Source organism: Macaca nemestrina, chromosome 5 (assembly GCF_043159975.1).
Source record: "Macaca nemestrina isolate mMacNem1 chromosome 5, mMacNem.hap1, whole genome shotgun sequence".
NCBI classification, from domain to species: Eukaryota; Metazoa; Chordata; class Mammalia; order Primates; family Cercopithecidae; genus Macaca; species Macaca nemestrina.
This window is the reverse complement of record NC_092129.1, coordinates 141934550-141961373: the sequence shown is the minus strand read 5'-3', so window position 1 is coordinate 141961373 and position 26824 is coordinate 141934550. Positions and strand designations below refer to the sequence as shown.

At 45.1% G+C, this 26824-nt stretch overlaps 1 long non-coding RNA gene across 4 annotated transcripts; it reads left to right on the top strand.

Moving 5' to 3' along the window:
- Positions 1-730: 730 nt before the first annotated feature.
- Positions 731-20816, top strand: LOC105489654 (uncharacterized). Of its 4 annotated transcripts, XR_011623748.1 has the most exons (7): positions 731-973; positions 1651-1827; positions 1907-1970; positions 2242-2327; positions 6966-7080; positions 8059-8967; positions 19587-20816. It is a non-coding gene; the product is annotated as an uncharacterized lncRNA (long non-coding RNA). The 4 variants fall into 4 exon arrangements; XR_011623746.1 differs by lacking the exon at positions 731-973 and having other exon boundaries at positions 1141-1827; XR_011623747.1 differs by lacking the exon at positions 731-973 and having other exon boundaries at positions 1141-1827; positions 6966-7532.
- Positions 20817-26824: the final 6008 nt, after the last annotated feature.

The following is a 26824-nucleotide window of genomic DNA, read 5'->3' as shown; positions in this document are numbered from 1 at the left end:
AGGATAACTGAAAGGAGGGCATTGCCACAGAGTCAGAGCATTAAGAAGATGGGAGGGTGTCAGGACGATCTAAGTCTTGCTGGAGGGAGGTTTCCAGGCCAGCAGTAAGAACTCGACTGTCTTTTCTAGGACGTGTGTGTGTTACTGTCCCCAACCCTAAGATTGCTTCATTATAGGGGAGGGGATTTGGGGTTCTCTGATTTCTCAGGACCCCCTCTGGGAAACCCAAACCACCTCTAAGTAAGGGCAGAAGGGTCTCCTTATAAATCCTACCCCCAAGAACTTCAGGATATCAAGAATTTAGAGATTCTTTGACCCAGTTGATCCAATACCTTCTGTTCAATTTGGATCAATAAACATGTGCCAGACACTAAGTGCTAGAAATGATTAAGGGACAGTGCTTCCCACCAGAAAGATTATAGTCTAGTGAAGATGATAGACACATAGAAAAAAATCAATATGAATGATAAATGCAAAGATAAAATTCATGGTCCTTCTCCACACTTGGGACATCAGCTCAGGAGGAAAGGACACACTAGCTGAGCCTTGAAAGCTGAGCAGGTGATCGGTGAGGAAAGGGGGGAATAGCACTCGGGCTAGAGAACATCGCATATGCGAGGTCATAGAGGTGTGGAACAGCAGTTTGTGTTTGAAATTCTAAGCCGGTCAGGTTATTAGAGCACATCCTTGGAGACAGGGAGTGGCGTGAGATGAGGCCAAAGAGGTGGACAGGATCTCACCATAGGGGGCTTTGTGGGACTGGCTGAGGGGCTTGGGCTCAACCCTTCAGAGGACTGAAGGGCTTTCAGCAGGATGTAACCTGGTTGCTTTGCATTTTAGAAGCACCCCTTTGGCAACAAAGAGGGCGAGGGTTTCCACTGGGCAAGACTGAAACCTAGAAGGCTGACAAGGAAAAGTGTGCTATACTTCACCCAAGATATGATGAAGTCCCAGATCAAGGCACTAGTAGTAGGTTAGAGAAGAGAGGACTGGGTTAAGAAACACTGAAAAAGGGAAGAGATGAGAAAAGACCAGGGACAGAGAAGGAGGCACCTGGACCACTGTAGACTTCTATCTTGGGTGACTGAATGAGTGTGTTGCCTTTAAGATTTGGAACACAGGGAGAGAAGCAGGTTGGTGGGAGGGGATGATGGGGCATTCTGGATTTGGTTAAGTTCATGATAATCAAGTGACATTTAGGTAGATGCTTTCAGTAGATACCTGGAATCAAGCTCAGAGGAGAGGCTGGAGATGCAGAATTGGGGAAAATGAGCAAGAAGATAGGTTTAAAAACGAAGAGTGAGTGAGCTAAACTACAGAGATCATGTAGAAAAAAAGAGAGAAAAGCCATAAACAGACCACAGGGAGCAGCCATGCTTAGGAGGTAGACAGAAGGAGAGACAACCATGGAGGAGACTAAGCAAAAACAACCAGAGAGTTAGAAGCCAAGGGAGCATAGGGTGTTACAGAAGGAGCCCCAAAGTTAAATGCAGCCAAGAGGTGGAGGAAGATCGGGACTGAAAAGTGCCCACTGACTTTGGCAGAGTGGAGGTCACTGTGGCTGTCTTATCAGGGTCCTGGCAGGAAAGAGATGGGGCTCTTAACTTGGGAAATTTCCAGAGAGTTGAGTAAACGGAATCTTGATAACAGCATGGCCTGGTGCAGGGAAGCCCCAAGGAGAGTGCAGGACAATGGGAGAGGTCACAGAAGGACAGCATGGGCAGCTGCTACCCTGGACCAGAGCACCAAGAAGAGAGGAGAACACCAAAGCCAGGGCCAGGGAGGGCTGAATGCAGGGGGCTGTCAGGGCTTGTGAAGCTAATGAAGGTGAGCTTCCAGCAGAGCGATACCCCAAAGGTAGGGAGTTGTGGAGATCAATTCTCTGATCTCTCTCTCCTCCTTCCAGTCTCCAGTAGAGGCTCCCTATGGGCCTTACCCACAAGGAAGCCACAAGGCTAGTGAGACAGCAGGTAAATGCAAGATCCCCAGGTCAACCTCTGGGAGCAGAGAGCAGGGTGGAAGAGGGTGGGGAGTGGACATGGAATGACAAAGAGGAGATGCCTAACATGCTACTCCCCCTAGAGCACTTCAATGGAGCCATGGTGGGGGACTCAAGACCCACGGGTAGTTGGTTGGTCATGCAGCAAATGCTTGTCACACCTGCCAGCATCCCTTCCTGGGCCTGGTAAATTTCTTGTTTATGAGTCTCCCTTCCCCAAGGAAAAATCCTCTCTTTCCCAGCCTTCCTTGCAGCTGGGTCAGGCATGTGACCTGGGCTCCACCAATCAGCCCTACCAGTGAGAAGTGTGGATTTGCAGGAGAGCAAGGTAAGCAGACAGGTGCTGGGGGGAATCTGTTTCCTAATTAGGGTGATAGGGAGCTGCCAGCTTTGGGCTGAGCAATTCCAGGCTCTTTGGCATCCAGAATCAATCGTCAGCAGTGCCAGTCACAGCTCTGCAGTCAGTAGTCAAGGTTAGTAGGGCCTCCAGGGTAGGAGACTTGGGGCACCAGTCCCCCTGGACAGACCCCAAGGCTTCTCTTGGAAGAGTTTCTGGAATATTCCTGAAACCTTTTAATTAATTATATTTCTGCTTATGTTAGCTAGAGTAGGTTCTGTTGCTTGTCACTAGGACACTTACTGATGTGAGAGCTGACTGGGAAGTGAAGACATGGGTATAGGAAAGCAGATTATGGGTTTTTTTCTTTTCTTTTTTTTTTTTTTTTTTTTTTTTTTGAGACTTGTGTCTTGCTCTGTTGCCCAGGCTAGAGTACAGTGGCACAATCATGGCTCACTGCAACTTTGACCTGCCAGGATCAAGTGATCCTCCAGCCTCAGCCTCCCAAGTAGCAGGAACTACAGGCATGTGCCAGCATGCCCTGCTAATGTTTTAATGTTTCGTAGAGACAGGGGCTCACTATGTTGTCCAGGCTGGTCTCAAACTCCTGGGCTCAAGCCATCCTCCCACCTCAGCCTCCCAAGGTGGTAGGATTACAGGAATGAGCCACCAGGCCTGACCCAGGCTAAGCTTTTAAGAGAAAGAGGAGAAGGAAAGGAAGATGGAAGAGCTTTGGGTCAACAAAAGGATATTTTTAGGGAGCGAGAGCACTGAGAAGGTTAAAGAGCTGGAGGGGACAACTATGAGAAATAGAGAGCTATAATTATCCCCATCAAGAAGCTAAGAAAACTGAGGTCCAGAGAGGTTGACAACCTGCCCAGGGTCATGCTGACAGTAAGTAGGAGTGCAAAAATTCCAGTCCAGGCCTGCTGGTTTGAAAACCTCATCCTACAAGCATCCCCTGAAACAGCCAGCCCAGGCCTCCTCGTGGAGGGTAGTTTTCATGAGAAATTTTGAAGTCATAGCTAAAGCCCAATTTGAAAAGACAGAAAGACTCCTAGGGACAAGGTGAAGAATGAGCTGATCAGCCTTAGTATGACAGACAGACACAACTTCATGTCAAGTGAGTCAAGCTAGTTTAAAACATGAGACTCTCTATGTAGTGCTAGCTCATCCCACAAGACTGTGTTATCCTGGAGTAAAATCATTTTTCCTCAAACAACTGAACTCTATGAAGTACCACATGAAAAGGCTACCAGGGGGAGTAGAAAAAGCTATGGAATACACCCCACCACCCCAGTACCACCAATCCCTTGGCAAGTGGGCATTCTGGAACACCAGAGAAACTCCTAAGAGTGCCTAGCCTGTTTCATCAAAGCCGGATCTTCTGATGTGGTATATCAATGTGTGTTCAAGGAGAGGAAATGCAGGAAGGTTTTCATGGATAAATGCATGGAAAGGTTCTGAATTTTCACAGAGTATCTCCGGAGTTGGCTGAATTTGCATAGTGTATGTATTTCAGTTGTGTTTGTGCCTTTATGTGTCAAGGGCTTGTTGAGACATTTGGAGAGTTAATTCATCCTGACAGTCTGGGTCTCTGTGCAGGGTCTGCACACATGTATGTGCAGAGTTGACCCACCTACATGAAGCCCCTGTCTCATGAGAGTAGTGTCTGTCCACCACAAGGCTCTAAGAGAACAGCCCTAAGTAGAAAGTCTTTTACTGTATTACAATTAAGAGGCTAATTTCCCAGGTGCTTTTTCAATTGACCATATCGACAAAGTCTTGAAATTTGGTTATTTTAGTAACACATAAAGCATTTTCCTTGGTTAACACATTTGAGTTTAATTTCAGTAATATTTCCATTAACAACATGTAATTAAAGCATCCAATAAAGATCAGTAATTTACTTAGCTGGATTTGTGTTATTAAAAAAAAAACAGAATAGAGAAAAAAATGCATTTGTGGAACTCAAATTCCATTCCACTGTTAAATGAATATTGCGATTTTTCTGGGTCTCTTAATTGAAACTCATTTTTTAGCAGGAATATTAAACAAATTAAATTAAGCAAGTAATTTCCCTTTTTAGGTTTAAAAAAAAAGACTTCAAGTGGAAAAACTCGTCTAAAACACCCATTAGTGGGATGGGGTGGGGCAGTAATGTGGGCAAATGTGCTGCTTCTGCTTAAGCAGCAGGAAGCTGATGAGCTGTCATCCTGAGTGGGACCCCACGCGCTTAAAGAGCTCAGGCCCTGGAGGAGCCCACTGTCTTCCTGACCTGCTTGGCTGAGATTCCATAGGCTCCAGCCCTAAGGAGGGTAGGCTGAGACTGGTGGCAGTAGCAACTCAAGTGGTGGGAGGAGCCGGGTCTGGGCAGGTCACTAGGGCCAACCCAAATCAGGGGCAGGTGGAATCAGCTCAGGCAAGGCAGTGAGTACAAAACAAGCTTAGGAGTGAAAAGTATCAGTGAGCCACTTCAACCCACATGTGTAATCCTCCCATCTGCCCAGTGGGGGTGGGTAGAGATTATTTGCTCTGATTTACAGATGCAGAAACTACAGCTTTCAGAAGTCACAATTTGAAACTGGGTCTGCCTGACTCCAAAGGCAGAAGTGTTAGTCTGGGTCCTCCAAGAAGCAGACTCCTGGATAAGACTAAATGTGCACAAGAATTAGGAGGGGCAACACCCATAAGGGAAAAAGCATGGTGGAAGCTGGGGGTGGCTAGGAGAGCTGTGAGACCCAGATGTAGGTCTGACCCCAGGGTGAAGGAAAGAGAGAAGGAAGCTTGCATGGGAGCAGTTTCCATTGCAGAACCAGTGATGAGATAGCTCCTTGAGGCTGTCAGAATTCTCCAGCCAAAGTGGCCCATCAGAGGGGTCCTGAGTCTTGGGAGTGGGCCTGTTTTAGCAGCTCTGCCATGCACAGGCACTGGCTGGGAGCACAGCAGCAGTGAGAGACTTCAGAGCACTCAGTTGGAGGTGCGAGGCCATTGTGCTCCCCACAAGCAGAGATCTGGGAGGTGCTTTTTCAGTGCCACCACATCAATGCGCTCTCTCTCTCTCTCTCTCAATCTCTACCATGTCAGATGGCTGCCCTTTATTCAAACAGATTTGGTATCAATGGCTAACAAGGATAGGGCAGGTGAGTGAAAACAATTGTAATATTAAGTGATTTTCAGGCAGCATTTGGGTGTTGCCCACATGAGGCAAATACCCTGTGGGTGAACAGGACAGAGGGAGGTAGGACCCATCCAGGGTTGGGGAGAAGATGGGGCAGATGGACAGGGTTGGCCAGAGTTTGCATCCCCAGTCACTGGGTGGGATAGAAGACTTCCCTAAAAATGTATTGAATGGCCAGGCATGGTGGTTCACCCCTGTAGTCCCAGCATTTTGGGAGACTGAGGCAGGCAGATCACCTGAGGTCAGGAGTTTGAGACCAGCCTGGCCAACATGGTGAAACCCTGTCTCTACTAAAAATACAAAAATTAGCCGGGCATGGTGGCGGGCACCTGTAATTCCAGCTACTCAGGAGGCAGAGGTTGCAGTGAGCCAAGATTGCGGCACTGTACTCCAGCCTGGGTGACAGAGCAAGACTCGTCTCAAAGAAAAAATAAAATGTATTGAATGCTAGACAGGACCACATAAAACCAGGAGAAAGAAACTAGGCAGGGATGTAACCTTAGAACTGGTCACCCAAGGTCAAGAGGGGTCAGGGAGGTTGGGGGTCCCCTGAGCCATACCCTTAACACATTAGGTCCATAGACTTGTGGGCAACATCAGCTCAAGGAGAGAAAGCACACAGGGACCCATTTGCCATGGCTGGACTTCCAGGCCCCAGGCCTGTGAGGACCCTTGTCTCACTTCGCTCCACTCTCAGGCTGTAGTTCACAAAAGTGTTTGGTCAAGGGCAGGACCAAGGGACATGGTGTAATCAAAAAGTGGATCCTCCTCCTGAAAATTCCCCAATTGGGGAAGGCACTGTCTCTGCCTCAGGGCAGCCTCCCATCTAATGGAGAAAACATGCTTTTGGCCCTTAAAGAGCTACTCCTTGGGCCAATGGAAAAACACAACCCCTGTTTCATGTGAGGGACCAGGTGGGAGATAATTGAATCACGTTGTTCTCATGATGGTGAGTTTCACAAGATCTGATGATTTTATAAGCATCTGGCATTTCCCCTGCTGGCACTCATTCTCTCTCTTGCCACCCTGTGAAGAGGTGCCTTCCGCAGTGATTGTAAGCGTCCTGAGGCCTTCCCAGCCATGCGGAACCATGAGTCGATTAAACCTCTTTTTTTTTTTTTTTAATAAATCACCCAGTCTCAGGCATTTCTTCATAGTAGCATGAGAATGGACTAATACATGCCCCCACACACAGCAACAACACTGCCCCTGAAGGTATGACTCAGAGGCAGAAGCACCTCAGATCCTCCACCCACTCCCTAGGCCCCATCCCAGGAAAGATGTCTTGGTGAGATTCCATCCTGAGCCCTATATCCAGAGATACCTCGCTAGGGCAACACTGCCTTTGGTCACGTGAACAGCCCAGGAAAGTGCAGTAACTCAATTCAACTATGTGGCTCCATAATCTCGTGTCAACCTCACAGCCGATTATTACTGTTTTATCACAGGCTCATAAAGTCTCCACATTGCCATGAATCACGGACAGTCTGCCAGCCAGAGCCCGGAAGCCCAGCCAGCTCTGAGGGTGTCTGCTTGATTAGCAGCTGCTGCGATTCATCTGAGGTCACCTTTCATGATTACAAGGGTCCTTTCACCTGCTTGTCCTGGAAATCAGGGACCAAGTTACTCTCCTCCTGGTGGTGGGGTCTCCAGCTCCCTTATACTGGACAGATACTAAATGGCTAGGGGTCTCCCATGCGACAGATTAAATGATCTGACAACATGGGACAGAGGGAAACATCAAGGATTTTGAGTTCAAAGACATTCAACTCTTGGGTCTGCCATTTACTAATTGTATGGCCCTGGGCAAGTCATTTTTAAGCCATTCTAACCTCAACAACCTTGGATATAAAATGGATATTGTGAAGCTTAAATGAGATAATGTCTGCAGCACACTTTGAAAACAGTAAATCAGTAGACATGTTAAAATTGCACCTGTTATTAAGCCAGCACCCAGGCAACCAAGACCCAAACCAGGCTGACAACTGGAACCAGGAAGGAGGCTGCATCCAAAGGTTAGAGTGTAATAAAAGGCTAGAGGGAGTACAGAGAAGCCAGAGTTTGAGGCAGGGCAGTGGGCTAAAGGCAGGACAAGAACACTTAGCATCAAAAAACTAGTGGAACTGGAAAGAACCTCAGGATCTTCTAGCCTGGTAGTTTGTAAAGTTCTGTTTAGTAGGTGAATCTTTGTCTGATGAAATTGGGGTTCTCCAGAAAAGCAGAACCAATAGGATGTATATATCTAAAGAGAGAGATTTATTGCAAGGAACTGGCTCATGCAGTTATGGAGGCTGGCAAGTTCAGATCTGCAGGGTAGGCTGTCAAGCTGGAGACCCAGGGAAGAGGCAATGCTGTCTGTAGTCAGTCTGAAGGCCATCTGCTGGCTGAATTCCTTCTTGCTTGGAAAAGGTCAGTGTTTGTTCTATTAAGGCCTTCAACTTATTGATTGGATGAGTCCCACTCACATTAGGAGGGCAACTGGCTTTACTCAAAGTCCACCAATTTTTAAATGTTAATCTTATCCATAAAATCTCTTCACAGAAACATCCAGAATAATGTTTGACTGAATATCTGGGTACCACGGCACAGCCAAGATGATCAACAAAATTAACCATCACAAGATCTTTCACAGAACTCCAGTATATGAAATAGATACAAGAGAACCTGCCATCATTGAAGAGGGAGTGGGGGAACAGGGCCCACTCACAGTACAGTCTCTTGTTCCCTGCAGTGGCTGCAGAGGCTACAAAGAACCCAGTTTGAAAAACCACTGGCCTAGTTTCCATTGAGTTTGACCTTCACTCAAGAGGTTAGATAACTTATACTGGTCACACAGCTAATTCAGTTTAGAACTGAACTCACCACACTCTCTCCTTTGCTGGTTTTACTCCATCATAGCTCCTTCTAGACTGTAAGTCCTTGAGTAGAGGCGCCACTCACTTTTGCATGCCCAGCTCGAAGCAATGGGCAGACACATCGTAGGTAAACAGTATATTTGCTGAATGAATGAGTGAATAAATGAATTCAGGAACAAAGACCATTCAATAACTGGAAATCCAAACCGAGAAAAGTGCAACGCAAAAGGGCAGAAACAGTGCGAGTGCCTCAGAACTAAAGCCTCACATCTGCCCTGCAGCCCTAATGAGATGGGCCAAAGACAGAATTTCAGAGGAGGCCTCAGGATGTTGAGCGGCTGCTGTTTGCCACACTTGACAGTAAATGCAAACAAAGCTTCTCTTTGACTTTAGAATGCACTCTACAACTGTTCCTGCAGCAAATTCACTGCAGGCTGGTAGTAAAATGAGTCTGCATTCTGGGAACATGTGCAGAGTGGTGAGAGGAGGCAAACAGCTCCAAGACCCTGTGGGAGAAGGAGAAAGGGGATGTGGTCCTGCGACGGCAGAGTCTAATGAGTAGGGCACCACAAACGGGAGAACCTGTAACTATCTGGTGGGTAAATGACCAAATCCAGAGTAAGTAGTATTGGTCAGAGTCTTGCAAAGATGCTCTCTACCATCAGCACATCTGAGGGGATCTGGGGAGTGAGGCGGGATGTTCTGCGTGAAAGAGGAAGTTGCTTGTACACCTAATGAGGCCCAGGAGCCGATAGGCCTCCCTATACCTGGTAGTTAACTGGGAATGGAGGTGGGCATCTGCCTGCTCTGTCTCAGGAGCCTCCCGAGGCTGGGAAATTTCCTGCCAGCTGTCAGCACAGCTGTTCTCCAGACCCTAGAGTACTACAGCTAAGGGAGAAGGGGGACTTCCCATTCAGAGAAGGAACAATAAGTGAAGGAAAAAGTAATGACAAACATTTTGGCAACTCTTTTCTCCCTGCATCTGATCCTACAGGGCTTCCTTTTAAGGAGTCTGAAACTAGTGAGGGAGAAGGAAGGGCATGTTTCTACAGTGTTCCACTGCAATTTCAGCAGGACAAACAAGACTCTTCACAGCCTGTCCCTGACCTACCTCTGGATCAGTGATGCCCAGCCCTGGTTGCCCATTAGAATCATATGGGAGCTTTTTAAAAGTATTGACACCCAGCCCCAGTCCAGAGAATCTTATTTTATTGGTTTGGAGGGGAGCCCGAGCATTGGTATTTTGTCAAAAGCTACCCAAGTGATTCTAATGTGCAGCTGAGATGGAGAACTTCTGCCTTAGATGCTCTGCCCTCCACACCCTCTTCCTGCCCTCCACACACAGAGTCCAGCCCTTTTCATAATGTCCTGCATTTACACATGTACTCCGGGGTTCCCATTCTTCCTTCTCACCCTCTATCTCTGCTTGGCAAATTCTTCACCCTTCAAGACCCTAGCCACATGTTGTCTCCTCTCTGAAGCCTTTCTAGATTTCTTTGGGCCAAGCTGAGCCCTACCCAAAACATTGTGCTGCTGCCTCTGCCACATGGTACTCCAGTCATGTAGTCATCTTACTCCTAGCTAGATGCAAAGATTCTTTTGTTTTTAATTTTTTTATTTTAGGTTCAGGGGTGCATGTGCAGGTTGTTATATAGATAAACTTGTGTCATGGGGGTTTGTTATACAGATTATTTCGTCACTCAGGTGTTAAGACTAGTACCCATTAGTTATTTAGTTATTTTTCCTGATTCTCTCTCTCCTCACACCCTGCACTCTCCAACAGACCCCAGTGTGTGTTGTTCTCTCCCGTGTATCCATGTGTTCTCACTATTCAGCTCCCACTTATAAGTGAGAGAGAACATATGATGTTTGGTATTCTCTTCCTGTGTTAGTTTGCTAAGGATAATGGCTTCCAGCTCCATCCATGTCCCTGTAAAGGAATGATCTCGTTCTTTTTTATGGCCGCATAGTATTCCAGGGTGTATATGTACTACATTTTCTTTATCCAGTCTGCCACTGATGGGCATTTAGGTTGATTCCATGTCTTTGCTATTGTGAATAGTGCTGCAATGAACGTATGTGCATATATCTTTATAATAGAACAATTTATATTCCTTTAGGTATATACCCAGTAATGGGATTGCTAAGTTGAATGATATTCTGTTTTTAGGTTTTTGAGGAATTGCCACACTGTTTTCCATCGTGGCTGAACTAATTTACACTCCCACCAAGAGTGTATAAATGTTCCTTTTTCTCCCCAACCTCACCAGCATCTGTTGCTTTTTTACTTTTTGATAATAGCCATTCTGACTGATGTGAGATGGTATCTCATTATAATTTTGATTTGCATTTCTCTAATGATCAGTGATATTGAGCTTTTTTTCATATGATTCTCGGCTGCATGTATGTCTTCCCTTGAAAAGTATCTGTTCATGTCCTTTGCCCATTTTTCAATGAAGTTATTTGTTTTTGTTTTTTTCTTGTAAATTTGTTTAAGTTCCTGATAGATGTTGAATACCAGACCTTTGTCAGATGCAGAGTTTGCAAAAATTTTCTCTCATTTTGTAGGTTGTCCATTCACTCCGTTGATAGTTTCCTTTGATGTGCAGAAGCTCATCATTGGTTTAATGAGATCCCATTTGTCAATTTTTGCTTTTGCTGCAATTAATTTTGGGTATTTGTTGTGAAATCTTTGCCTGTTCCTATGTCCAGGATGGTATTGCCTGGGTTTTCTTCCATGGTTTTTATGGTTTTAGATTGTATATTTAAATCTTTAATCCATCTTGAGTTAGGTTTTGTATGTGATGTAAGGATGGGGTCCAGTTTCAATCTTCTACATATGGCTAGCCAGTTATCCCAGCACCATTCATTGAATAGGGAGTGCTTTCCCCATTGCTTGTTCTTGTCAGGTTTGATGCTAAGCTTCTGGAGGGTAGACATGATTCATAGATTAATATATATACACACATATTTTAATATTTTATATATATATATGTTTATTTAGTAATGTATTTAGTGTCTCCTATGTGTCAGATGCTCTGAGGACCAGGGATATGACAATATATAAAACAGCCAAGTCTTCCCTTTTATATTCCCTGTAGCTTACCTGTCATAAGGAAGTTTAACAAAGATCTGTTGAATTAGTGAAAGACTTTCTGATGGAAGAAAGATAGGCAAGGTAATGTGCTGGTGAGGAAGTATGGCAGAGACAGTGCTTTATGGGCCACTGGGAGATTTCATCTCTCAGACCACCATGATGTCAGATGGGGTCTGGCCCTTGAGATGTGAGCAGAAGTGAAGTCAACTACTTCCAAGTTTGACCTTAAACACAACTCATGCAATCCCACTTTTCTCTTCCTTTGCCTCGATGACCTTGAAGGCCACATTGACATAGCCACAAGATGGAGGAGGGCTGTCCAGCTCTCCAGGCTTTAAGGGAATGAGAAAGAAACATTTTGTGCTTAACCACTGAGATTTGTGAACCAAAGGAAGTCTGCTTTGTCCTGACTAATACAGAATGCCTTTGCTATAAGTAAGAGCACATAAGTGAAAGTGGGGGAAAGATAGAAGTTTTCATCTCTGATGATAAAACTTGCAGAGGTAGGTGGTGTCTGGGGTTGAACAGCAACTCCTTCACATTAAGAAGGGCCCAGGCTCTCTCCATCCACCAATTCTGCCACCTTCAGTGTGTCAGCATGTCTCGTCTCTGCTCAAAAAGCAGCTTCTGCAGTTCCTAGCATAATTCCCACATCATGTGAGTGTCCAAACACAGTGAAGAAGCGGGGAGACAAAGTCACCCTCTCATCATCTTTCCCATTTTAGGAAAGAGCAAAGTCTTTTCCAGGAGCCCCAGCAACTGCCCCTTATATCTCAGGGGCCAGAATTGGGTCACGTGGCCAATTCTGGCTGCAGGTCAGATGAGAAGACCATGTGCAAGGTCTCCCTGCTTCTTTATCTTGGGAAGTGGGTTGTGTCTGCTGCAAAGGGCTGGCATCTCAGCCTCCCCACCAAGCCTGGAGAGAGGGACACTGCCTGAAGCAGCCAGGCCAAAGGTGGGAGGTCCACCTGCTTTGCATTAACAATGGTATTTCCTATGCAAGATCCTGGTTACCGGTTGTAATTTACACCTGAGTGTGTTATTTGGGGAAAGCACTGGGAAACTCACTGCTGCCTCAGAGAGGCAAGGTACAAAGGCAGGATCATTTGTTTTATTTCTTCAAAAGATTCTTATGAGGCATGTCTTTCATGGCTGCATACTCATTATATTTCAAATGCATTCAAGTATCCTTGATGTATTGCTAAGTGTCTGGATAGGGTTTTTTTCCTCCAAAGCTCTTGTGAAAAAAATACTTATAGGTAAAATTGGGTGAGCCTATGGAGTAAGCTTTGTTGTCTTCTGTGAAAGCTGTGTTGTGGGGGCTGCTGCTCAGAGATAGGACCTTTCTTGGCTGTATTGGTATTGGAAAGACCAGGTAGGACAGGCCTTCAGCAAGGATAAAGGAGATGGTTGCCTGGACATTTTGATTTGGGCCATGCTATGCCCACTAACCCCAGATCCCTAACTCACATAGAATCACCTCTTAGGTCAAAGCAATGTTTCTCCAAGTTTCCCTCAACATTGGCTTAATGAAGATGAATGCCAGCGGATTCCCTGGGGCTTGTAGTAGGATAGCCAGGACAGATATCCAGCTGGTTGTTAAAATACTGAAAAACTTCCCTACCAGTTGGTAAATGGATGCAGTCCAGAGCCCCCCAGTTCCTTCCTTGGCTGCTCTCCCAGCTCCTCCCTTGGGGCTCCAGTACTGCCCTCAGTCCAGCTACTAAAGGGTTAACCTCTGGTGTTGCAAGGGTCCTCCAAGACCCTGCTCCAGCTTTATTGGTTGCTGCTCCTATTGGTGGTTAAATATTTTGACTATCACTTCCTTCAGATCGCAGCCCAAAATGATCCATCTAAAGGCTCTCCTGTTTTAGCTGAGAAACGACAGCAAATTGTATTCTATGCCATAATTCACCCATATTTGTTTTCATATGAAAGCAATGTTTTAAAATAGTTTCTATGAAATAAAAATGTTGCTGCAAGAAGATGTACAATGATCACCCTATGGTTTTGGTCTTTCCAGCACTTTGCTGGGTACCCCCCGCCCCAGGTAGCTGGGCAATTCAATCTGAGAATCAAAGATCTAAAGTGCTGTCGTCAAAACATCATGGCATAGTTTTGCATATGGCACTTAAAGGGCAAAAGCTCACCCTCTGTCTGCAGTCTGTACCCCCAATTTTGGTTTTGGCAAAATCCAACCCCTACTCTCTGCCAGCTGCTCTGCTTCCTAGTCCCACTGCCCTGACCTAACGGGGCATTTTCCAATCCTCAAATCTTCTCATGCCTTTCCATCTCTAGGCCTTTGCTCCTGCTGTTTTTGTCCATAAGGTTGCTCCTTCAGCTCAGCCTTCAAAGTCATGCTCAAAGCTACATCATCCCCCAGGCTGCTGTAATCTCTTGCTCTTCCTTATTTGTGTTTTTCTTTCTTTCTTTCTTTCTTTCTTTTTTTTTTTTTTTTGAGACAGAGTCTCGCTCTGTCGCCCCAGGCTGGAGTGCAGTGGCACGATCTCAGCTCACTGCAAGCTCCGCCTCCCAGGTTCACACCATTCTCCTGCCTCGGCCTCCCGAGTAGCTGGGACTACAGGTGCCCCCACCACGCCCGGCTATTTTTTAAAATATATTTTTAGTAGAGATGGGGTTTCACCGTGTTAGCCAGGATGGTCTCAATCTCCTGACCTCGTGATCCACCCGCCTCGGCCTCCCCAGAGTGCTGGGATTACAGGTGTGAGCCACCTTGCCTGGCCCCTTATTTGTTTTTTCCTTACCTATCCTGTGACTCACATCCCTTTCTATCCAGTGCTATAGTTGTTTACATTCATCTTTCAAGCTTGACTACGGCCTCCTTGAGGGATAGACCTTATGTTATTGATCTGTTTACTCTGCACAGTATCTAGACATGGAATGAGGAAGCAGAAAATGTTTATTCAATAACCAAAGCACGACAGCAACTTTTTAAATTTTTTAATTTTTATATATTTAGGGACTACAAGTGCAGATTTCTTACATGCGTGTATTGCATAGTGGTAAAGTCTGGGCTTTTAGTGTACTTATCACCTGAATTGTGAACATTGTACCTAATAGGTAAGTTTTCAACCCTCACCCCCTCCTACCTTCCCATATTTTGGGGTCTCCAACGTCTAGGATTCCACTCTGTATGACCATGTGTGCCTATTGTTTAGCTCCCACTCATAAGTGAGAACATGCAGTATTTGACTTTCTGTTTCTCAGTTGTTTCATTAGGATAATGGCTTCCAATTCCATCCATATTGCTGCAAAATACATTATTTCATTCATTCCTATGGATGAGTAATACTCCATGTTATATATATACCACATTTTCTTCATCTAAACCTCTGTTAATTCATATTTAGATTGATTCCACACCTTTGCTACTGTGAATACCACTGCAATAAACATACAAGTGAGGTATCTTTTTGATATAATTATTTCTTTTAGTTTTGCTGGATTGAATGGTAGTTCTATTTTTAGTTCTTTGAGAAATCTCCATACTGTTTCCCATATAGGTTGTACTAATTTATGCTCCTACCAACAGTGTATAAATAAGCATTCCCTTTTCTCTCAATTCTTACCAACATCTGTTGTTTTTTGTCTTTTTAGTAATAGCCATTCTGACTTGTATATCATGGTATCTTGTGGTTTTAATTTGCATTTCTCTGATGATTAGTGATGTTGAGCATTTGTCATATGTTTTTTGGTCACTTATATATCTTTTGAAAAATGTTCGTGTCCTTTGCCTACTTTTTAATGGGGTTATTTGTTTTTATCTTGTTGAGTTGTTTGAGTTCCTTGTAGATTCTGGAGATTAGCCCTTTATTGGATGCATACTTTGCAAATATTTTTCCCATTCTGTAGGTTACTTGTTTACTCTGTTGATTGTTTATTTTGCTGTGCAGAAGCTTTTTAACAATACTCATTTTTATACCTTGATATTGGTTAATTACATTTCCATCTGATGAAACAGGAGGAATAGAACATGGGATAGGCCACTTTGATGGAAAATACAGGACAAGGTTTAGATAAAGGCAGGATTCTAAACCACCATAAGCCAACACATAGTTAAGGATTTAAAGGACAAATTCCATGCATATTATAGGTTTCAAAGGGCCACATAGTCATAAGTATAGGCCCTAGAGTCACACTGGCTTCAAAACCTGGCTCTGCTACTCTGTGACCTCTGCGGTTCAGTTCAGTTCTCTCACCTGTAAAATGGGACTGATAATTGTGCCTACCACACTAATTTCTTTGAAAGGATTAATGAGTTAATACATACAAATCATTGAGGATAGTGGCTGGCTGATTGTGATCCAAATCCCAATACAGTCTAGACAAGTTGGGTCTCCCATGTTTTAGTCCCTTTTTCCTTCATGATATAGAGACTATGACAGTCACCCAATTCCATTTTCTTCCACCTGCAGACCAGTGTGTATGTCAACTTTAGCATATTTTTAACATTCTCAGGTTAAGCACATTGGACCTATAGCTTTGGGAAGCCCAGTTTATACAATGTGTAGGAGGTTAACAAAAAAACAGCCACATAAAAGACAAAGTTGAATACATGTTCCAATGCCTACCTCCTCTGAAATTTCTTTTGCTCTGCCAGAAAATGGTCTTTTCACTTTTGTAATGCTACTCAATATTTTTGACAATTAGACATCAATTCAATTAAGTAAACTTTCTATTGTAAAGGGAAGAAAAGAAGGAAGGGGGTGAAGGAGTAGGGGAAAAGAAATAAAGGAAAGAAAAAGGTGGTTTTAGCAAAAAGCTGGCAGTCATTCATAATTCAGTGTGAATTTGTTAAGCCAGATTGCCTTTCTGACATGTATCTGATATTGATCCACTTTGGAAAATAGAGATGTGGGTGGATTAGGATTTTAAATGGGAAAAGGCCATTTCAGAGCATGTCAAGGAAGGATGGGGCTGGGTGGAATATCCAGAGCAGAATGACAGGGTGGGAATGGGCGAGGGGTGCACCCAGCAACCAAAAAGCAACCTCAGCAAGCTGAGTCCAAGAAGTAGGTAAAGGCAGGGGAACAAAACAAAGATCAGAAAGAAACCCTGAAGAGATATTTCACATCTTGAAACGTAGCCTAGTGGAGGCTTTGGAAACAAATGTGAGGCAGATGTTCCGCCTAAAGCAATCTAGCACTTCTATCTGCAGTTAGTTGGTGATGCTGTTCCATCTCCAGGATGCTCTATCAGGAGGGATCAGAAAGCTAGCTCTTGGGTGTCTGCCCTTCCCACTCCTGCCCTCACCCTATTATGAAGGGAACAGTATTCTCTCTGTGGTCCCCAGAGCTTTTTCACCATGCAAGCATTGTGGGAAGTTGCCTCAAATTCCACTATCTCTTCATTACCCCTCTCCCTCTTCTCTATGAAAATGGGACAGTTCTAAATCCTTCTCCATTTCAGCAGAGAAAACATTTTTCTCAGCCAGTCTTGGTGGCACAAAGGCAGTCACTAGACTAAATTTCTCATTTATTACCCCCAACTTCAGCCATCACCATCCATTTTATTTTTTTAGTAAAGGCAGATTAATGGGTTTAGACAGATGACAATTCATCAGAAAATCAAAGAACTGGAAGGGCCCTAGAAGAATATCTAGTCCCACCCACTCACTAGACAGATAATGAAGCCAAGACTCAGAGAAAGGCATGACTCCCCCAAGGTCAACAGCAAGTCGAGGGTGGAGCTACATCAAGAGCCCAAGACTGCTAGCTACCAGCTCTCATCCCCCAGCCCCTCTGTATTAGTCCGTTTTCATGCTGCTGATAAAGACACACCTGAGACTGGGAAATTTACAAAAGAAAGAGGTTTAACTGGACTTACAGTTCCACATGGCTGGGGAAGCCTCACAATCATGGTGGAAGGCAAGGAGGAGCAAGTCACATCTTATGTGGACGGTGGCAGGCAAAGAGAGTTTGTGCAGGGGAACTGCTCAGATTTCATGAGCCTTATTCACTATCAGGAAAGACCTGTCACCATGATATAATTACCTCCCACTAGGTCCCTCCCACCACATGTGGGAATTCAAGATGAGATTTGGGTGGGGACATGGCCAAACCATATCACCCTCAGTCACTGACTTTTGTTGTAGGGTGGTAAGCCCTATCTAGGACTGGATTGTAGTGTCTACCTGTGCTCTGTGATTTGTTGGGATCCTGAAGGGTCCTGTCTCCCCAGCTGCTGCCATGTGGGTATAAGACACCATGCTAGATTCTGTGAGGAAACCCCTTGGTGGCCTATGTCTTTAAGCATCAGAGGATGCTTGGGCTGCACGTAACAGAGACCTTCACCTTAGCTGGCTTCAACCAGGAAGGTTAATGTTCTGGCACCACAGGGTGCCCAGAGTAGGGGGACTGCCAAAGTTGGTACACTCAGTGGCTCAATCTGTTATCCCAGGCTCTCTGTGTCTTTTTGATCCACATCATCAGCATGTTGGTGAGCTCCCGTCCTAGTCATAAGACAACTGCTGCAGTTCAAGGGCTCACTTCAAGACATAACATCACACCATAGAAGATGAGCCATTTCCTCCTGGTTGTCCTTTTTGTTAGTGAAGAACATTTTCTCCAAAGCCTCCCAGAAGAATTCTCTCCTCTCATTGGTCAGGATTAGGCCACATGTCCCTTTCTTAACCAATGACTGGCAATGGAAGTGGGGTTATCAGAATTGACTTAAATAAATTGAGATTTACCCTAGAGTCTTATGGGGAGAGGTGGACATTCAAACAAACTCAGGGATCTGCCAGCAAGAGGAAGAGAATGGCAGGGGGCAGGCACTCAACAGTACCTGCCACATCTTATCATCACCATCTGAGAAGAAGTGTAGTGTTCAGAACAGACTCTGAACACTGGAGCTAGTCTGGCTAAGTTCAAATCCTTGCTCTGCTGCTTTCTAGTTGCATGACTTAAGACAATTATTTTGTCTCTCTGTGCCTCAAATTATTTGAAGAATATAATATAATCTACCTCTTGGTGCTATAAAAACTATGTAAGGTAATATATGTAAGCTATGCAAATATATGTAATATGTAAGAGGCCAGCCCACATAAATGATATATAGGGGTAGCTGTTGTTAGCTACTTCCTAACTCCCTTCCCATCCTACATGCGCACACACACTCATGCTCACAACCCATATGCCCAACATCACTGCTACAGGAGCTTCATCATTATTCCAGAACTGACCTGCATTTTTCAAATCTTGAGACTTCACATATGCTGGCCTTCCACTTGTAAAGATAAACTTCCCACCATCTTTCCCATTGACATTTAAGAGCCAGCTCAACACCACCTCCTCCATAAACTTTTCCTGATCCCTTCTAGTTGGCATCAATCTCTTTCCACTCCACCCCCAAACTCCCTAAACCCTCAGTGTCTTCACTTGGGCTCCTGCGCATGCTGCCTTGCTTTGTGGTTCCAAGTGATTGTGTTGGTCTCCTAGGCTGGGATCCCCTTTAGGGCAGGAGGTTAAAGACTAGGTCAAGAGTCTCTTCAGGAAATAACTCAGTACCCTGCATACAACATCACCTTAGTAAAAGTTAATCAAATATAAAATATACAGTCTCTGCCTTCAAGGAGTCTAGTTGAGGAACAGGACAGACGTGTAAGACAATTGGCCATGTAAGCATTAGAACCTCAGCACCCCTTACAGACCTGGTGCTCCAGCCACACCAACCTTCCTGCCATTCCCTTACACCCCCTTGCCTTTGCACATGCTGTTCCTTCTGCCTCCAACTTCCTTCTTTGCTCCCAGAATCTTTTTATGGGTGACACAGTCCAACTCACCCTTTCAGCCTCTACTGCAGCATTGCCTCCTCTGTGAAGCCCCTTGTGGTGATGCTGCTGCCCACTCTGATTCTTCTCTGTTTATTATACTGCTCACATGCTCCACTTCTGCCTCCTCCAGCCTGGGTGCTCCTGAAGGGCTAGGACTGGGTCTTTCCATCTCAGCATCCCCCAGCCCAGCACAGAGCTTGGCATGTAGCAGATGCTCCATGCCAACATTCCATGTTTGACGAGTGAATGAGTGGATGAGTTTGCAGGCAGCCTATGACCACTCTTGGGGATTTACATTAGTTCTCTTTTGTCCCTTTCTCAGAACAGCACCCCTGGGATCTTGGTAACAACAACAGGCTGTGTCTTCAAGAGGAAAGCCAGTCTGGAAAGCCGAAGAGTGGGAGCCACACTGGTTGAAGATGCCGGGCATCCCAGCCTAGGAGATAATAACATACTTACCGTAATCCCTGAGAGCAGTGTGACAACACCTGCCTGGTGCTTGCCTCTGGGAGGAAAGCTGCAGAGAGAATAGGCACTAGAGAGTGGGGGTTACATTCCTCTATGTCAAGTGGCCAGGCTGAAATGCCAAGAATGCAGCATTCTTCTAAGAAGCATCCACCAACAGGCACAGTCATGAAGCGCTGCATATCCCCCAGGATTCTGGCATGTGTTCCCAAGAACAATGTCTGCAGTGCAGGCTTGCATTTGTTACTGTTGGCTTTCCATTGTAATACAGTGCCTTGCCTTACAATTTCCTGAGCCCTTTCCCATGTTACTTCAGCTAAGCCTTATATCAGCTCTGCAGGGACAATCTGCCTATATTCCAGATGGGGAAACCTACTCTCAGAGAGGTCAAAGGCCTTACCCAATGGCACACAGCTAGTAAGAGCAGGGGCTCTGGATCCCAGCCCAGCACTTGCATGATCTGGTTTGGCTGGAAGGAAATTTGACAATGGGAGATTTCTGTTTTCAAGTGAGATACTGGTTTGACCCCAGTATCCATGGTCTTGTGGGCCACTGTTCTTCTGTGAGTCTTTATGTGTTGAGGTTGGGGGGAGTGGAGAATAAGGATATAGGGAATAGGAATGGAGGGGAGGTTGTGTTGTGTATGCATATGTGTATGTCTGATGTGTATGTATGTGTGTATGTGTATATATATTGTGTGTCTATGTGCATGTGTATATCTGTACATGTGTCTCTATGTGTCTGTGTGTTTGTGTGTATGTGTGTATATGGATGTGTATGTTTGTATGTGTATATGTGTATGTGTATGTGTATGCATGTGAATGTATGTGTCTGCATCTGCATGTGCATGTGTGCCTGTCTGTATATGTGTGTCTGTGGGTGTCCGTGTATATGTGTATATATGTGTATGTGTATATGTATGCATATGTATGTGTATGTCTGTGTGTGTGTGTCTGTGTGTGTATGTGTAATTGTGTACGTGTGTGTGTCTGTATGTGTATGTGTCTGTGTATGTATGTGTCAGTGTCTGTATGTGTCTACGTGTGTCTGTATATGTCTGTATATGTGTGTCTGTGGGTATCTGTGTGTGTGTGTGTGTGTGTGTGTGTGTGTCGTATGTATCTGTGGGTGTATGTGTCAGTGTCCGTATCTATTGTCTGTGTGTATGTCTGTATATGTGTGTCTGTGGGTGACCGTGTGTGTGTGTATTTGTGTGTGTTTGTATATGTACATATGTATGTGTCTGAGCCTGTGTGTGTTGGGCCCAGAGAGAGCTAAGAGCATCCCTTATGCAGTGGGCATGTTCCCCAGGACAGTGATGGATTCTCTCCGATTGCCCTGAGTGTCATAATTCCTCCAAGTGCATACTCAGGGCAGTGATATTTTAAAAACTCATTCATATGTCTGTTCTGCGTATTGCCTGGCCCTCTCCAAATGGAAAGGTGGAGCTGGAGCTACAATTGTGCTGAGATTTTCCATCACTCTGTCACCCAAGTTGTCTTCCCCACTGAGAAATAGAGGGCTTCTCCTTGTTTCCCCAGGGACCACAGTTCAGCAGAAGTCCCCACGGCCCACCCCTTTTACCCTCCTGTTCTCTTCCTTGTTCAGAGAGGGGCATCAATGCACAGGACTTCTCAGTGTCCCCCATCCAGCTTCCAAGCTGGCTCAGGCAACAGAGATGTGGCTTCTGGGTGGCTCCCATTGGATCCGTGTCTCCTGAAGCAAGTCACCTAGCACCAAGGACCATCATATCCTCATCTGTAAAGTCAGGATCATGGTGCCTTCTGAGAGGATGAAGTGTGGGAATGCTTTGGAGATTGTAGCAGGCCCTGTACCTTGGCCATTATTACCACAGCAGCCTCTGGCAGCCATCGGCACCATCCAGAAGCCAGAGGTCCCACTTCTACCTCCCTGCCTCTACTCTCCTTTCCTTCCAAATCTGACGACGAGCCCTCTGGCCCATCAGGGTCTCCTCTTTGGTGTCTCCCCCAGCCTCTGTTGACCTTCACCACTCTGTCCAAACTACCAAGTGCTCCAGCCCTTTCTGAGCCAAAAGGTTGTCTTCTGTTTGGAAGCATTTTGATTTAGAAAGTGCCTTGGACTCAAAAGTGTGGTCTTGTGAACCACCAGGCCCTATTCTTCTGTGTTTGTGTGTGTGTGCATGTGTGTGCATGTGTGCATGTGTAGGGGCACATAGAGGTGTTAAGGATGTTGTAGCATGTGTGAGGGGGTATGTGGGGATGTTGGGCATGTTGCAGTATGTATGCTGTAGTAAGTGTGTGTGTGGGGGGTGGTAGGCAGGTATGCAGTGGCCTCTTTGCCCTAAAAGAAGTCAGGGGCTCCTGAGTGCCCCCTGGTGCAGGTGGAACAGTCCTGCTTTCCAAGGTTTTCTACGCAGGGATGATGTCCCTGAACTCCCTGAGACAGCCATGTGAGTTGGGCTCAAAAGGTGCTCCTGGGATGGGTGCTTTAGACCCCTGCTACTCAAAAATCTTACTCCAGGAGCAGAAGCATAGATACCACTGGAAGGTTTGTTAGAAAAGCGGTCTCAGACCCTAGCCCGGAACTACTAAATCTGTCTGCATTTTAACCAGATCCCCAGGTGGTCAGATGCATAGGAAAGTTTGAGAAGGCCTGGGCTAGGGCAGGAAGATGAACCAGCAACAGGAAGGATATTGACCCAACCTGGGGAGGAATTCCTGCCCACTGAGTGCATGAGGTAATGGGTTGGGTGACTAAGAGAGGCAGGAGGGGAGGTCAAAGGAGACATTTTTCAGTAAAGGTTGGGACTGGCTGGTGACTTAGAAGGGGGCAGAACTGGTTGTCCCAGAGACCGATCCAGCCCAGCATCTCCACTTCATTGTGTCGAGTGGGCTGGAAATTGGGCCCCCACGCTTGTGCTTCCCCACCAGTGGCTTTGTGTGGCTTTGTATCAGGGTGATACTGGCCTCACAGGATGAGTTAGGAATTGTTTCTCCTTTATAATTTTTTGGAAGAATTTGAAAAGGATTGATGTTCATTTTTCAAATGTTAGGTAGAATTCATCAATGAAGCTGTCTGGTCATGCACTTTTGTTTGTTGGAAGGTTTTTTATTACTAATTTAGTCTCTTTATTTGTATAGATCTGTTCATATTTTCTATTTAATCTCAAGCCAGTTTTAATACTTTGTGACTTCTAGGAACTTGTCTGCTGTAAGCATTATGGCCTGGGAACCAAGCTTGCCTTCCCTAAGCAGATCGTCATGGCTGGGTAGTACCTAGGGTTCCTGCTGCTGGGTTCGGCAGTTCTCAGGAGTTCACCCGTGCCTGGTCCTGTCCTCGGATCCCTGAGTCTGGTCTCTTCATTTGACCCAAGTGTAACTGTGCTGACCGACCTGCTCTGGCCACAAGAGTTTCCTGCTTAGATCCACACCCCTGTTATCTTGCTGGTAGACTAGAGCCAGCTTGCAGGGGAGGTAGAAACCTCAACAAAATCAACTGCAATCTCTCAAGTCCTGCTCTGCACCCTGGATCTTGAATCCTGCCCTTGGATGTGGACTGAACAACATCTCTGATCATTCTGTAAGTGATCAAATAAGAACTTTCCCCGGTGTTCAAAAACTGAGGATATTTTCAGTAGACTCCTCAAGACCCAAGTTGTCATAGTAAAAGCTTTTTTGGTTAAGATTAAAAGAAATCTACTATATTAGGCAGAAGACTCAGCTTGAGGACAAATAAACCTTGAAATCTCAGTGGCCAAATGCAAAAAGCTTGATTTCTCTCTCACATGAAGCCCCAGAAGGGTGGCACAGTCCTCCTCAGCAGCTCTCCCTCCTCTGTGATTGGGGATCTGGGTTCTGCATTCCTGAGTTCCTCACTCACAGCCACAGGATGAGGGGGGAGTGCATGAAGCACAGTCACTCGGTGTTAGCTGCCTGGGACTGGAAGTGACACATCCCATCTTCTCATGTCATCAGGGAGTATCCAGTTACCAGGGCTCATGCTAATGACAAAGTGCGATCTTCCTGGAAGTTCAACTTCCAAACGACTTTAGACAAAAGAGAATCAGGAAGTTACAGGGAGGTCCACATGAGAGTCAGGGCAAGAAATCCAGGCAGCCTCCTCCCAGAACCAGGAATAGGCACTGGGGAGCATCCAGATTCAAGGAAGTTCCTCTTGGGCATCGCAGGTCACTCTTCTCTACTTTGGGTGACCACCTGATTCTGGTTTCCCTGGGATGTTCTGATTTTAGCACTGAAAGTCCTGTGTCTTGAGCAAGCTACAATATTTGGTTGTTCTAACATCATTTCTCTTTACCTATTGGCTTCAGTTTTTTGTTTGTTTGTTTGTTTTTGTTTTGTTTTGTTTTGTTTTGTTTTCTCACTCCTGGCTGAATTCCTTTATCTCTATGCATGTGGCATAAAGTCTCTATCCCAGCCTGGGAAGCTGCCAACCTCAGTACCTGCCACCACCTAACTAAGGCACTTCCTCAATACTAGCTCCAAATTTTCAGGAGGGATAAATTGATTATTCTGTCTCAGGTCTCACACCCACCCAAGTAGAATAATCATGGCCACCTGGGCCTATCCTTTTAAGTGAACAGGAAAAAAACAGAAAAAGCGGGGAGGGCCAACAGACACCCAAAATGCGTGTTATTGCATGGCCCATCAGGAACTTTCCATTTTAACTACACAGAAGACAAAAATAGAAGAGGACTATATTTATCCCGCCAAAGGACAGTGAACCTGGGATAAGAGCTGAGCTGCAGTCCCTCCCCTGAAGCCCCCCGCTCCACACACACAGACTTCATATTTTTAGCTACAGTGGTAGGCAGAAATGTAAGATTTCCCTCCAGGTTCCCATCCCTGTCTTCACCCCCGTCCCCTTGAGTGTTGGCGGGACCTGGGAGTATGCTGGGATGGTCCCTCTAGTGATTAGATTACATTATATGGCAAAAGTGGTCACATACTCACTTCCACAATTACTGTATGTGACACTCATTGTCAACTGGAGAGAGACTCTCCTGCCAGCCTTGAAGGAGCAAGCTGCCATATTGTGAGAGGCCCACTGGCCAGGACCTGGGGTCAGCCTCCAGGAGCTGAGAGTGGCGCACAACTAATAGCCAAGAAGAAAATGGGGCCCTCAATCTTAAGACCCGCAGGAACTGAATTATGCCAACAACATGAAAAGGCTGGGCAGAGGACCTGAGTCTCAGATGGGATTGCAACCCCGACTGACATCTTGATTTCAGCCTAGTGAGACCCTAAACAGAAAACGGAGCTATGCTGTTCTTGGACTTCTGACTTACAGAAGCTGTGAGATAATAAATCCATGTTGGTTTTAGCCACTAAATTTGTGATGTGTTACATGTGTATAGAAAACTAACACATCTAACAGGAAAAAATCATGGGGGCATTAGGCAAGCCCAGGAGAGTAAGTTTCAAATGTTCAATCTTAAATCCAGTGTCCACATGAACAAAATATTAAATCAGCTTTACTCCGGAGTCCAGCTTTCCTAGGCCACCCACGTTCCTCACCACCCAATCCTCACTGGTTGGGGCTGGGGCAAGGAGAGCTGTCCCCTCATGGGGGCTAGCCTGTGTCATCAAAAAGGGAGCAGCAGCCATACCCCAAGGAAAAGGAAGAGTGTAACACTGGTTTCTCTTTAAATATTTGAACTTATGAAAAGGATTAATAACAACTGATTTGACAAGGGTGACAAACATCCCACACTCCCATACATAGTTAATGTGAGGATAAATTAGATTAGCTTTTCAGAGTACAGTTTAGCAAGATCTATTAAATTATAAACTACATATATCCTTTAATCTAGCAATTCCTCTTTTAAGAATTTACCCTACAGAAATATTAACACAGGGACAAATCATATATGCTCAAGGATGTTCACTGCAGCATTGTTTGCAATAAAAAATAAATTGGCAGTAACCTGCATGCCTGTCAATAAATGATTGGTTAAATAAACTGTGGTACACTCATGCTGGAATACTATTCAAGCATTGAAAAAAAATGAGGTTTATTTCTATGTGGTGACATGTCTATGCTGTATCTATGATATACTGTTAAGGGGAAAAAGCAAGTTGCAGAGCACGATGTACCGTATATCATTTTTGTTAAAAGTAATTACATATTTATATGTTAAAATATGCATAGTAAAAATGGAAAAATATAAACTAAATTTTTAGAAATAGTTATTTGTTGAATTATGGGGAACTTGCTGTTTTATATATACTTCTAGATTATGTTTTATGATAAGGACTTTCTATATTATTCATTTCTGTATTGTTAAAAATATTTACTATGTGCATTTGTTAATTTTCTAATAAAACAGAACAATAAATTTTGTTTTTTGTTTGTTTGTTTTTGAGACGGAGTCTTGCTCTGTCACCCAGGCTGGAGTGCAGTGGCGCGATCTCGGCTCCCTGCAACCTCTGCCTCCTGGGTTCAAGCAATTCTTCTGCCTCAGCCTCCCAAGTAGCAGGTTTTTTTAAATTAGATTAAACACCCCTAGATTTTTTATCTACTATCTGAGAAACTGATACAAGCCAGCCAGGCTTAGAGCTCACCGTCTAAGTAAAGCTTTCCATAGGCCTGCAGAACTGTCAACAGATACACGGTGGTTTTCTGCAAAGGGCTGATGTGTAGTGAAGAATTAATTTCACCCAAGGAGAGGCCTGGCCTTTGTCTTCAGCTACTGGGAGGTATCTCTAGGCACTTGGAACGCCATGCCTAATAGGAGTGTCCTTGTTTGCCTGGGGCTCTGGTTACCTGAACAATCTAACAGTGTGACTTGTGAGCAGAGATCTAGGCCACGTGGTGTCATTTCCACCTCCAAATGTCAGCCACGTGGGCAGCATGTGGCGGAGTCCCAGTAAAAACTCTGGCTCACCAAAGGCTTAGGTGAACTTCCCTGGTTGGCAGTACCCCATGTGTACTGTCACTTGTCAGTGTCAGCAAAGTAATGCTGCCCATGACTTCCTGGGGAGTATTTTCCTCTCTACTTTATTCCCACTCAAATTCGCCCCTCTGCTCAGACCATATTTCTTGGTTCGTGTCCCCATCTCCACCCCTAGGCACAAAATTTAAAGGGTACAATTT